The following is a 14644-nucleotide window of genomic DNA, read 5'->3' as shown; positions in this document are numbered from 1 at the left end:
CTGTTCTTTAGTTCAGTGAAGTCAAGACACAATAAATGGATTTTTAATGGACGAAAGTTCAATTTCTCTGGCAGCAGAGACACATGAGGAAAAGAGACACAATGTACAAATGATGCACTCTGTGCTGACTTCCGACCCCAACCATTTCATGACAGGTATAAAAATGAAATATTGGGGGTGAGAGGAGAGGGAAGAAAAAGGAGAGAGCTTTAAATGGCAGCAATGCTAATAGCCAAACAGCATAAAAATTGTTTAGAAACAGAGGTTGATTCTCCTTTATAAAAGCAGCACACCTGAAAAAGAGCTAAGAATGTTATTTTTCTTTTCTTAATCTTTTTTATATGTTAGCTACTATTTCTGTTCAGTGTTTGGCTTTCTACTTCAGAGTGTGTGGCTTAGTAAAGTCAAGTAAGGTGTTTGGAAGGGGAGAAATGTAATGATATTATTAATCTCTATATTATGTGGTAGAATCCTTAGTAGAATATAAGCAAATAATTCTCTTCCTTGTTTCTATTCAGCAGGAAATTAGTTCACCATTACAAACATGGTTCAAGGCCATGTTTCCTCAGTGCTGTTGGAGAAATGTCAGGAAACAGAAATAGCTCTGATGGTGCTCGTATTTATCAGGACTTGAATGAGCTGCATTAATTAAATAATGAATCTTTAACTGGAAATATGATGCTCTATATCTAAAGCTCTGAAAGACCATTACAAATTATTTGAAAGCTCCAAAAATACTTCAAAAATCAATTAAATGTTATTAAAACTGAATACAAATTAAAGACCAAAGCACCCATTCCTGCCTATTTACCTCAGCTAGTTCAACTCCAACTTTAAAACCTCTGCTCGCTTGCCAGATACAGATTGTGGCTTTTAACATACAATGTCAACAGATTGCAACTGCTTACTCCTGCTCAGTGGCTCTGGGCTAGGAAATGCTATTTTCAGTGTTTTCCCAGAGAGGAGGAAAGCATCAGCATTTAAAGGTATCCCCACAAATATTTATGTTTGAAGCACTGTCACTAGATCTGCCAGGGGAGGCCTTCCTACGACCTCACTTACTCATCATGAGGCAATATTTAATCTTCCAGCTTCAACAGGAGGAGACACTCTACTGTTTCTGTCTTTGAACACCACTTGTCATGGCAATTAATGAATTTCCTTTCACCCATTGCTCCTGCCTTCTGCTCTGCCAGATGTCCCCCGACCCCTCTGCTCCTCCTGATTCCAGCGGTTGTGGGGCTTTGGGGTTGGGCTTTTCCATCTCTGCATCTCTGCCATTTTTGTCCCTCAAACAGAGCTAACTTATTTCAGCAGACAAGAACTGGGCACACCTTCCCCTGGAAAAGCTGACCAGAGGGGCTGGCATTGGCCTTTGGTTGGCCACGTGAAAGGCAGTGGTGTCTCTTGCCCTCTCCCATGAGTGCCCATGGCTTTTAAGACACCTTCTTAACCAAACCTCCTGACGAGGGAGAAAATTTGCTGCTCTGGGAGTGATGAGCATGTCAGATCTGGAATGAAACTGGACTTTCTACAGTGAACATCAACAGCACAAACCCATTTATGAGGGGCTCTTCTCATTGCCTTAGGACCCCCTGATTACTCAAGATCACTCAAGATCTTGTGGTCTCACTTGCCCCCAAGGAGTACCCTGAGGTTCCTATTTCTTTAAGAACCTGTTTTCTCTACTTGATTAAAACATTTTTGAGCTTTTCAGCAGAATAGTCATATTTAGCCAGAAACCTTCATTTCCCTAACAATTCCTTCAAATACATACTGTGCTCGTTTACAGTAAACTCACAAACATGAAGTTCCCTTTTCAGATGCATTCATTTGCATTGTACATTAAATGGTTTATAACAGAGCCACATCATTCAAATGTTAACTGAAAATTATCATTCTTAATTCTCTCACACCTTTATAAATTTTTCAGCTCACCTGTCTTCTAGTATGAAATGCAATCTTGGTACCTTTATTTTATTTATAACCAACAAAGTGCAGAAAAGCTATGCAAAAGCTCTGTTTTTAAATATTTTTATGAGGTTTGGTTCCTTCCCTTAGAGAAATTACTGAAGCTTTTTTCATGTTCACAACTAACTTCTTCACAGAGACAGTAATGTCTTTTACCCTGCAGTCACAGGCAACAGCAACCTTTAAATTGCTAAGGGAAAGACATTTTGAGGTTTGAGAAACACTGTGCAGAAGGCACAAATCGCTGCCATCCTTAGAATATCTTTGTATATCCTAACCACAGGGAGTTCAATCCTGAATTACTGCAAAAATATTATGTCAGGGGCTCCCTGTGGGCCTCTAGTCCAAAAATAAGTATTGATGTAATCTGCACCTAAGAGTTCACAAAACACAGGTGCTAGAGGTGTCTGGAGCAGTGGTGATTCTTAGAGATGCTCTGAGTGTTGCAATATCTCTGTTAGGTAGAAAGAGAGGGCTGCACAAAAATAACATAAAATTAATCATTATGCAGCAAATTCTAAGCCTGTTGTAGACAGTATTGTGCAGACCAGTGTTTTTTTTATATTAGTAAGAAGTGTGGATAGAGTCAATGAATCCACATTGTCAGCAAATGCTAAAGGAATGGGGAGACAGAGTGCTCTGGTGAGCTGCTAAACCAGTGAGGGAGGAAAACCCCCATTTCTGCTGCAGTGCAGCACTACTAAGAGTTCTGATGTCTTTTAATTCTAGACAGATGAAACTCATGGACATCAGAGGAGACCACAGTTTTACAGAAGACAGCCAGTCTGCTGTCATCCTTGGCAAGAGGATCAGCTGGGAGGAACATCAAGTAGCTCCTCAAAATCCAAACATTCACACATTTTTTTGTTTAGAAAAAGCTTATAGTGGACTTGCTCCATTATTACTCTCGTGTACCATTTCAGTTAAAAGATGGGTATCCAGCACAGTTAATCTAGAAGTGTGCTAAATATTTCACCACCTTTCAAAATAAAGAGACGAAAGAAAACTTGCATATCATAATTTTGGACTTAAATGAAAACCAGTTCCTTAAGAGCTTTAAACATTCTTTGTAAAGATATGTTTTGCTTTATATCTTAAACTTTCCAACTCTGAGATGAAGGTGGGAATTGCATATCCAGGAAAAAGTAAAAGGGATAATATACACACATTCCACAAATGGATTCAGTCCTTCCCTTTTCTTTTAAGTGGGCAAGTTACTGTTAACATTAAAAAAGCCAGCAATTTCTACAGAAATTCAGCCAATCAGTACATTCCCCACTCCAAGGAAAAAAAAAGGAAATATTGATGAACTTAAAGTGCTTTTTTCTCCTAGTTAAAGGTTGCACATGTTCAGATCTTTAATGTCTGCATTTCCCAAAAGGACTAATTTTCTTTGGACTGTCAGATTTTTGGCCATCCAAAACATGCAGAGCACAGCACTGTGTATATTCCACAACTGGGTTTTCCAGGCAATCAGGTGGTGTAGTTCTGGCTTAGATTCTCCCAGTTTTAAATCAGTTTGATTAACCAAACAGTACTGATGTGGCTAACTGCTTGAAACATAAGCTCAGATCCCAATGCCACTAGACTTTAGATCAAGAAAGAAACAGGTTAAACTTGCATCCTTGCCATAGACCAGACAGTGATAAAAATTAGTCTCAGGATTTCTGTTCAGATTCATTCTAAACTCTACCAGACACAGCTGTCTATTGAAATACATATACAAGAAAGTAAATTGAGTGACCTGCTTCCAAGCTGGTGTGCAATGCCTATTCTAATTCACACCTCTATCTAAATTTTGCCCACTTGCCTTACTCCTGACCCTCACACTAAATCCCAGAAAGCAGCTGAGCTGGTGTCCTCCCTGCCCAAATACCACAGCTCAGAACACAAGCTAACAGTCTTCTATGTATGAAAAATATCAAACTTTTAACTCAGGAGATGATCTATGGAGCTTCTCATAGACAGTGAGAAGTGCTCTGGGGCTGCTACCAGGAAGATGATGGAACCTTGACAAAACTGTACAAACCAAAGCCATTAAATGTGGGATGCCATGAATCCCAGACTCCCCCTCTTCCTTCTGCAATGCAAGGTAGGACAGAGTAGTTTAAAGTCAGCACCTTACACATGGTACACCTGCACACAAAACCCTTTAAACCTTTAGAAAGCCAAGTATCTACAGGCAAGAGCCACTTGGAATTACAATAGTGAAGACTGTGATTGAGGACATATTCTCCCAGCATAACTTCTGCCAAGAACTTACTGAGATTACAAAGTTGTTGGAAAAAAAATTTATGGAGGAATTGCTTTTTGGAGTCATCTTGAATTAATAAATAATTGGTACCTTTCTGAGATAGCTGTTTTAGAGCTGCATACAGCTGGATGAAAACTAGCACTACGGTTCAATTTATTTACCATTAGTTTCTTTCTCGCTCTCTCTCTCTTTAAAGTCTAACGCACAATTTCAGAATACTGTGAAAGCCTCCTTAATTTGCTTCTGTATTGTGTAAAGCAGATGTCCTGCCTTTGCAAACTGATTAGTAAGTGGTTTATATTATTCCAGTGGTTGTTATCATTACTGCAAAAATGTTGAGCGAGGCTGCTGTCTGCTGCTTTTAAGAACATCTAGAATGACAGACTGCCTCTTTCAGAAGTGATACAGGTGTACAAAACCACACTTTTCTGGAGAAAACAGAAAAAATAAAATTCTACGAAGCAGCCCATCATGTTTCAGGTAGAGAGGTATCTTCAGGATCAGAATATATAGAGTATAAAACCAGCACAGGCTCTGGACCATGACTCAAGACGTGGGTCTTACTCCCTTGTACACTACTAGAAATTTGGTCTTTGACAAATCCTTTTCTGGCAAAAAATCTCAGGTGTATTATCCTAGTAGCACCTAAAACATTTGAGGCAGACTTCTGTAGTGCCTACTCTTCTTCCATCACCTGTGAAAGGACCCCCATGGATGAACATTTAAGGCAGCTACAATTGTCTGTAAAGTCCAGCTGGGGTGGGTCTTGTCAGGAGTTGCACAGGCAGCTTAACATTCAAATTAATTGTTTTTGCTGGAGAGGGTGAAACAAAGTCTGGGTCTCTTATATGTTTGTTCATCAAGCCACTGAAATTGATTGAGTTCTCTGAATACTACTGCACTAGAAATTAATACTAATTATAGCTTTAAAAGTTTAGATATGTTAAATCTGCTTCTACATGTCCTGACAGTCTGAAAAGCAAAAAGAAGGTGGGCATTTAGTTGGTTCTGAAGATATACCACTGGCTCATCCCATAGGAACCAAGAAGTTCTTCCTGTTGCATGTCCAAACATAGAGTGCAATAGGGGTGGCTATAAATAACTTACATGCTGCAAGAACCACACATTACTACAGCAATCATTGCAAAATACAGCTATGTGGTTTTTGCTTCTTCAGGATGTGACAAAAATTTCTAACTTGCTCACTTTGGGTCCCAAGTTGTGCAAACCTCAAAACAAGGGCATTTCGTTTGGAGTTTTTTGGTTTAACTTCACACAAATAGTTCTTAAAGCAGGAGGAACTGACCTCTTTTGTCAGCATTCAAATTTCCTGGCTGCATTGTTAAACAGAGAGAGCCTGTGTCAGCACATATTCACAGGGTAATTTTGGTTGGAAGAGACATCTTGAGGTCACCTGGTCAAGCCACCCTCAGAGCAGGGCCAACTAGATCAGGTTGCTCAGGGCTGAGCAGATATTTCAGTATCTCCAAGGACAGTCCCTCGGGTTCCTGTTAAAGTGTTTGACCACACCATGGTGAAAAATTTTTCTTTTATCAACATTTGTCTTTCCATGCTAACACCTTGTGCTTGTGGCCTCCTGACCTAGTACTCTGTGCACCTTTGTGAAAAGTGTCTTGCCCTGTTGTATTTGTAACCTGTCAATAAGTAGTTCAGAACACCTTTAGGACTTCCCTTTCCCCTTCTCTGCCAGGATAAGGCAGCTCTTTGAGCCACTCCTTCTACATCATGTATTCCAGACCCCTAATTATCTTGGTGTCCTTCCACGAAACTCCCCCCAAGCAGGCCTTGTACCCTGTCTTGTCCTGGGGAGCTCAAACACAGTGTATAGATGTGGACTCAGGTATCAAGTGGAGAAACAATCTCTTTTTCTGGCACATTGCCTACCCTTTTAGGGCCCCCTAATATTGTTCTTCTGTGCTGCAAGAGTGCAAAACTGACTCCTGTGCCACTTTCTGTCCAGTCAGAGCTGGACAAAAAAGCCCCAGGGCTTTTCTTGCAAGGAAGATGATATTAAGTCCCATGGAAAGACATACATCCACAAAAGTTAGACTGCTTATAAGCACAATACGTAATGCCTGTATGATGAGATCAAGGGCAGAAGATCATAGAATCATTGAGGCTGGAAGGGACCTTTAAAGATCACCTTATTTCAATACCCCTGCCATGGACAGGGACACCTTCCACTGGACCAGGCTGCTCAAAGCTCCATCCAACTCAGTCTTGGACACTTCCAGAGGATGGGTTGTCAACAATTTGTTTGGGCAACAAGATGCCAAACCAAACCAAAGTGTGGCAACTTGTACACAGCTCTAGATAATTAAATATTATAAAATCTGGATAAATTTTTCCACCATATACCTCACACACAAAAGATACAATTCAATTATCTTGTCTTGAACCAGAAATACATGGACTATTATTGCAAAGTCACTTTAGGACAACAACATCAAGACAAATTATTCTTCTTAAGACAAAGCAGAAGACACTCTCTATCCCTTACTCAGAAGTGAATCAAAGGCCCAGATTCTGACACTCTCCATCTCTGGACATTTTCAAAGTACACACACAGAGCCAAACTTGGATTTTAAAATGAGTCACTCATAACCAGCAGTTCACAGAATTTTCATCTTGAAGCCTTTCAGAAGTATCTTTAAAAAAAGAAAAAGCACTTTATAAAATACTTCAACAGAATTTTTATCTTGGGGCTCCAAGAAAGCATTAGGAGGTAAAATCTCAATTTTTCTACCGCTACAAATGTCCTCCCCATTTTAAAGACACGTAAGCTTTCCAGTTACATACAAACCCAAGAATAACTCTAGTTGCTAAATCAAATTTCTGATACGAAGGAAAATAATCTTCAAAATGTATCAGAGAAAGTGAAATGAATGCAGTCCTGTCTGCAGAGGACTAGAAAAATTCAAGAGCACTGTTGTTTACCTCAGATTACCAATTTTCTTCAGAAAACCAATTTCTCAGTGAGAGTGCAAACTTGTCCATCTACTGAGGTAAATTCAATAAGGGTGAATATATATTTTCAAGCATCCCTTAATCAATTAAAATTTTGGTGGTTTTTGAGGGGTTTTCTTTTGTACTTTGATGCATGTTACAAAATTATACCCATGAACCATTTTTGCTCTTCCCTTCTGTTAGCAGCTAACCTGAGCTGAGTTGCAGGACTGACACCAAAATCTGCCTCTTAATATTTTTCTAATCTTACCTGTTCCAAGATCAGCCTCTCTGCAGATGCACGTACACATGTGCCTATATGTGGTATAAAATACACTCAAACAACCATTTCTACAAAGAGCATACACCTTCTTGGCTGACAAAATTCTGACTTTTTTTCATTTAGGACTAGGAGAAAGAAGCTTTTCTCTAGACATTCTTCTACTTGTAAACAACATACCTTTAATAAAAAAAAAGCCCTGAAATTTAAAGGCTACTATAAAAAATGTCAACATTTTCACTACCCTTTTGTTTCAAAAGCACAAGTAGCCAGCCCAGACATTTCAGTGCAGCCATTAAATCCGAATGCCTTTTGAGGCAGAATTCTATGAATGCACTCTGGCTTATAAAAAATGTATTAGATGATAGCTCTGAAAAAGGCTCTGAGGCGTAACATGGTCTATCATGTTGTGCATGCATGAGTTAGCTTTTACAAGATCAGAACCAGAAGCGAAGATGAATGCTATTCATTGTAAGCCCAAAGCTTTGGAAGTTCAGTATTGCAGTGCTCGGGGGTGAGTACTAGAGCTATTCAAAAAAAAAAGGACATTCTTTAAAGAATCGTCCAGCTTTTAAATGTTTGGCACATGTGCCCACCCTCGGTTCTTGATGGTGTGGAGCTGGGGCTGCAGCAGAACAGGCAGAAGGCCACTGCCTGCTGACCACTTGTCCCTGCTCCCCACAGCCCCACTGAGCTGAATTTGATATGAGAAGGTCAGCAGTGTTCTTGTTAGTAGGTTTTAGAAAGTCAAATATCACTTGACAGAAGAAAAGCAATGACTTCACACTGGGTGTAAAGAGGAACAATTCTGGCAAGGACTCATCCACTTACTGTCAAAGAAAATTACATACAATTTACTATTTTGACATTCTGGAGTGCGTTCGACACATTATTAGGATTTGGAGGTCTTAAAGAGAAGCAATTCAAATGAGCATTAAACTAAATTGATTTTCTTTGATGAAATAATGATAAATAATAATACAGATGACTTTGGTTGTTTGAAAAATAGCTTGTTCATAGTCAGCTGCCCACACTATTTTGAAAATATCCCAAAGCTCAGGACAAACCTTTTTTCAGCTGCTAGATGCTTTAAGGAGCTAACAATGAGTTATTATTCTTATTATTCAAACTATTATATGTATTATGTGACAACATACCTGGATAAAATTGCACAGAATCCTGAGAAATTGTATATTTCAAGAATTATCTTTGCATTTTGCTGCTGACTCCAAGTGACACAGGACCACGGCTGACGAAAGCCACAACGTGACAATGTCCCTACAAACGCGCCCTCCTCAGACGCCTCCTCTATGTTTTCCCTTGTGAGCCAATCGCTCCTCTTTGCCACCAAGCTGATGTGTCAGCTGTGACTTTCCGAGCAGCTCTGAGTAATGGGATCAGCTAATGTTCGGCACACGGAGAAATTCCATATCATTCTCCTCTCTAAAAATACCGCTGGCTGCCGCTAGAGCTACTCAGCAGTGATGAATAGCTGAAGGGACAAGCAGGTCTCTAAATTTGCTTCATATCTGACAGCCCTTCATCAGATATGGGTAATGGATCCTACTTACTCCAGACTACTGTATACTGCAAGGCACTTTCCCACCGCGAGAATATATACACTCGGTATGGGCTTCCTAATGATCGCGATTTTTTTCTTGCCCATTAAGTCAAGCTGATTACACATTAAAAAGCTGTTAGTAAATTTTGAAACGTTACTAATTCAGGCAAAAAAAAAAAAAAGGGCATGTTTGGTCTTCAAATGCACCTCCACGCCTCTATCAGAGAAGGTCTCAATTGACTTCTAGGGATTTGCCTCGAGTGTTGCAAGTGTGCGCATCTTATAAATGCACACAGCTAATTATCTTCAATGACTTTAGCAGATTCACTCACTTAGTACAAGGGTATGTCTTTCCTGGGTATACAGCATTACAGAATGCTATTTCCTGAAGGTCATTTGATGGCTTTATATGATTTTTTTTTTGTGTGTGTTTGTGTGTGTGCATTTTTAATAAGGTCCCATTTCTGAATCAGGAAAAAGAGCATTCAGTGAGACAAAGCATATTTACTGCATATCTAGGGATCTCCAGATTGGCAATTATATCATAATTGTTTTTAAATTCTAAAAAAGGGGGTGGAGTGGGGAGGTAAGAGATAATTAAGTCACATGAACAGGACCCAAATTGCATTTGCTCTCATTTTTGTTGTGAACAATATCAGTTTAATTGAATCATCTGTAATTCTTCTTACTTATTATTTTTTTCAGCCTGCAGGAATGCACACAAGACATTATGAGAGGCTGGCTGGCAAATGTCTTGAGAGCAGAGATTGCAAGCATCCATAGGATTTTCAAGAAATCAGCAGACAAGACATGTCCACGTGTGCGTGTGTGTGTGTGAGTGCACAAATGTGCCAGGGAGGGGGGAGAGGAGGGATGGCCTCTGGCAAATTGGTGTCTGTCAGCTAGCAAACCTTGATTTCACTATTAATGTCACGGTTCACCACACAAAAGCTTTCAGCGAGTATCAGCTGTGCTACACACACACATATACACACTCATATATATATTTTTGTATATATATGTACACACTGGCTGCCTTCAGTTAAGCTGGCCTGTCATATTCAATGCATCACTGAAACAATGGAATGGACAGAGTCTCTCCTAACTTGATTAGCAAAGCATTTTGCGGTAATAATTGATTTGATTAACATTCATTTCTGTGTTTTTAATAAAGAGAAAATTTTCATGATTTAAATGGCTTTGGTTAATGGAAGAGACTCTCACTGATCTCAAATCAAATCATGTTGCTTGCAGTCAACACTAGAACTACAGAAAAAGCTAAGGAAATAATTATAGCATCTAATCCATAATCTTTCTATTTCAAGTTAAGGATTCCAGCATATGTGGGGGCTTCCTGAATTGAAATGCCATCCTTAAAAAACTGCATTGCTGAATAAGGGTGGAGCAACTGATATAATCTACCTGGAGCTGTCCAAAGCATTTGACACTGTCCCACACAACATCCTTGTCTCTAAACTGGATTAGATGGATGGGCCACTCAGTGGATAAGGAATGGGCTGGAGTTGCAGTCAATACCTCGACACCTGAACGGGGACCAGCGAGGAGAGGTGCTTCTCAGGTGTCAGAATTGTGACAACCATCTTGTTTGGTGACATGGACACTGGATTGAGTGCAGCCTCAGCAACACAGAGCTCTGTGGTAGGACATGCTGGAGGGAAGGGAGAACATCCAGAGGGACCTGGACACGTTGGCCCATGCAAACCTCATGAAGTTCAACAAGGCCAAGTGCAAGGTCCTGCACGTGAGTCAGGGCAGTCCCAACCCCAAGCACAGGCTGGGCAGAGAATGCTCTGGGGAGAAGATGTGGGGGTGATGGTGTATAAAAAGCTCAGTGTGACCTGTCAATGTGCACTCAAAGCCCTGAAAGCCAAATGTGTCCTGGGCTGCACTGTCAGGACAAGGACCTACTGGAGCAAGTCAAGAGGAGGCCACAAAGATGCTTAGAGGGCCGGAGCACCTCTGCTATGAGAAAGGCTGAGAGAGTTTGGGTTCTTCAGACGGGAGAAGAAAAGGCTCTGGGGAGACCTTAAGGCACCTTCCAGTACTTAAAAGGAGCCGACAGAAAAGCCAGAGAGAGACTTCTGACAAAGGCTTCTAGAGATAGAACAAGGGGTAATGGTTTTAAACTGAATAAAGTAGGTTTGGATTGGACATCTGGAAGAAATTCTTTACTGTGAGAGTGGTGAGGTACTGGAATATATTCCCAGACAACCTTTGGGTGCCCCATCCCTGGGGGTGTTCAAGGCCAGGTTGGATGGGGCTTGAATCAGCCTGGTCTAGTGGAAGGTGTCCCTTTATGGTTGAAAATAGAGGATATTTAAGGTTTCTTTTAACCCAAACCATTATATGACACTCTTACAGAGAGCAATGCATAATTCTCCTTTCAGAGACTGAGTAACCTGACCAAGGTAATAACCTAGGTCTGAGGCAAAGAACTGAAATTAATCTGGGTCTGCTGAGTCTCTTAATGGTCCTGTAACAACCAAACACTCTGTCCCTGTATCTTTTCATTACAACTCTTTTAAAGTACAAGTTTTTGACACTGGGCTGTGGCATTCTTGGTTCCCCAGATAGTAAGCAGCAACACAGTGAAAGCTTAAAAATAAAAAGTGCATTTCGTTCCTTTCTCTTGAAGAGCACTAAAGATGATGGGAGTATTTTTACTTCCCTATCTAAAACACTTTTAGGAAAGTCATCAGATAGTTTTGTTTCTTATTTAGTTATAAAATATGAGGCACAATTTTGCTCTCCTTTACACCAAAATGAATTTATAATAATGCAAAGGAGAAGAGGAAATCACTACCAGCTCTGCCAGCCTCACTGCCCAGGTAGGTTAACATTGCTTCTGACAGTCCTAGAAAAGTGTGCAGAGCCAAAGTCTACACCACAAATAGCTCCTGAGACAAAGGCGTTTTGTAAGAGACACCTTTAATGATCTGGCTATTTATAGGTTCAAACCAGGACAAATGATGGAATCCTTGGCAGCCGCTTATCCTTACCCTTGCTAAGTGTATGGGGAGAGACAAGGAGAAGGTCTAAGCATATTTTTTCACCTTTAGCCTCTGCTATCAGCTACTGAGCAAGGACTACCTGCTCAGTGAACTGATGGTGAGCAGGATGACATGCAAAGCCTAGGAACCTGCCAGGAGCACTTGTGTACCAACAAGGTGCCTTGGAAAACAAGAGATCCTGGAATAGGTTTTCAGTGGTGTTAAGCACACAGAGCCCAAGCTATATCCAACATGTACAGCTCCCTATCAGCCATCCAGAAGATGCAGTCAAGTATCAGAAGTGTTCAACATAAACAATCCCAACAAAATCAATTGAGTCTGCTGTATGTCAAATGACCTGCAACACTAAGTTGCTCATTTAGGTGTCTAAACACAAACCAACAAATGCCAGGCTCTTTTGAAGTCAAGTCCTTAGAGTGTCATTCCCCAAACCTTAAAGAAATGATTTGACATCTCTTAGTTGCAACAAGGGAGCTCGAGATGCAAGGAGTTAAACTCATGAATGCTTCTGTGCTCTGAACACCTTGAGGGCTGATTTGTACAGATACTCCAGCCTATCAAACCCCAATGTAAAACTGCTGCCAGAAGATATTCCTCAGCTTTCTACACTAGGAACTATCCAGTTGTTTCATTAAGACTGGTCACAGGCTAGAAAAACCTCAAAGGACATCACTGTACACATTCCTGAACACACCTGTAGGATGGACAAAAGTGGTTCTTGCAGAAGAAATACTGGAGTGAGTAGTAGTTAGAGATCAGCTGCAGAACAGGGCATTAAGTCAGCTCCACTGCAGTCAGAATGAACAAAGTTTTTTTGCTACACTCTAATACACACATATAATACGACTCGCTTTATTAGTCTTTAGAAATCAGGACCCTTCTAATATGAGGCAGAGTTGCTCGGTCAGCAACATGGACAAGAGCCCGAAAGTCAAACAAGCACGCTTCTATATACTCCAGTAATTTGCCATTTTACTTAGCTTAATGAATTTTACAGTGCCTAGGAGAATAGAAATGATGGGTTATGAACTCAATGATATATCCTCAGATGCCACTTGGAAAGGCAGACATGGAGCACTCTGTGCTGTTCTGTGCTTATGGATGTGCATAAATATATATATACACACACACAAACACATATGTATGTATGTCCATATATATTTACATAAGAAGCTGGGTTCTAAATGATGAAATAAAAGGTCATTAGACATGGTTACAGTACAATCTTGATCCAAGATACTGCATGCAGCCCTCAAATCACTCCCAACCCTGAATAGCATTGCTCTTTTTAGCGCAATATATAATGCAGTTTAAATGGAGCTGGTAAGATAATGGTGCTACAGTGAACAGTAATAGTGGACAGGATACACAGAATATCAAAATAAAGTGAAATCAGAAAAGAAGTCAGCCTATAACAAGATATGCTAATATTTGCTTCTGCCTTTTTTCTGTAGGCAGATGAAGATGCTGATACAGATCATTAATGCTCTTAAATTGTCATCATGCTAAGGTCAGTAGTAGTGTATGAGGTTGTTTGATCATATCGTAAAATGCTTCTGAAGTGTGCTGTACCTTTTTTCTTTTTTAATGTCTGGTTTCATTCACCCTTGACCACCTTTGTTCTATTCTAAATCATGACAGAGATGGATTGAGGGAAAATGAAACAAAGTCCAAGACACACCTGCTGCATCAGATCCTTGAAAAGTATTGAAGAAAACGTTTGCAGAGCGCCCTTAACTGCAAAAACCAACAAATACACCAAAGCCCCGTATATTCCATTCCCCCTTGTTCCCCTTTTCTGTCTCTGAAAACAGAAACTCCTTTCTGAAAAGACCTTTTTAATGGTAATGGGGTTCCAAAAATTCATGGGCTTTGCAGAATGCAGAGCCCCCAAATCTCACCCAAGAAGAAAGAGAAAGGAGTCAAGTCCAAAGGTGATCACTGTCTGTGGAGAACCTGGGGGCTGCACTGGGGCTGGAACAGAAGCCCCTGATATGCTCAGGGAAACAAGGAGGCCAATTCCCAGAACATGAGAGGGGCAGTGTCTAAAACAGGCCACATGTGTGCTCTGAGGCTGCTCCTGTAAACAGGGAGGGATGCCCTGGGCGGAAGGGCACACTCAGGAGAGATCCTTCTAGCCATGGTGGCAAGAGAATGACAGTCACAGCAAGGGACCAGAGGGACAGCAGAGGAGCACTGCTAAGAGCAGGCTGCAGACATGAATGGAAGGACACCCTGGAGAACCCAAAGGGTTTCTTGTCAATTTTCCAGGAACCCAGAAAGTTGGTGCCTGAAATAACTCAGCCCTCATAACTCATCGTGAGAAATGGAAAACAGGTTTTTTGAACATAAAGTTCAAATTTTAGGGAAAGCTTCCTTTAAACAGACAACCATCAGATCCTGATTGACTTGGGCCCCCAACAATTAGCTCAGTACTGAACTCATTATGTGTCATGGGCTGCCATCAGCAGATGTATTTCACAGGTGTTTAGTTTTGCTTACTCACATCTAAGCAATTTCATGATTTAAAAATCAAAGCTGATCGACTGAAACAAAAAGGTTGAAAAAGTCCCATTTTT

General features: G+C 40.6%; 1 protein-coding gene across 8 annotated transcripts in view; it reads right to left on the bottom strand.

Annotated features, from left to right (window-relative positions):
- CELF2 (CUGBP Elav-like family member 2) overlaps positions 1–14644 on the bottom strand; it is a 376204-nt gene that overhangs the window by 155059 nt on the left and 206501 nt on the right. The window contains exon 1 of one of the 8 annotated variants that reach the window (XM_041483791.1): positions 8630–8702. The exons of the other annotated variants lie outside the window; for them this stretch is intronic. The gene's annotated coding sequence lies outside the window, so the exon portion shown is untranslated. Of the gene's footprint in view, positions 1–8629; positions 8703–14644 lie in introns of those variants that run through there. 8 annotated transcript variants of the gene reach the window in all.

Source organism: Pyrgilauda ruficollis, unplaced genomic scaffold (assembly GCF_017590135.1).
Source record: "Pyrgilauda ruficollis isolate IOZ18807 unplaced genomic scaffold, ASM1759013v1 scaffold61, whole genome shotgun sequence".
Classification (NCBI taxonomy): domain Eukaryota; kingdom Metazoa; phylum Chordata; class Aves; order Passeriformes; family Passeridae; genus Pyrgilauda; species Pyrgilauda ruficollis.
Note: the sequence above shows the minus strand (reverse complement) of the source record. Positions and strands in the feature narration are given on the sequence as shown.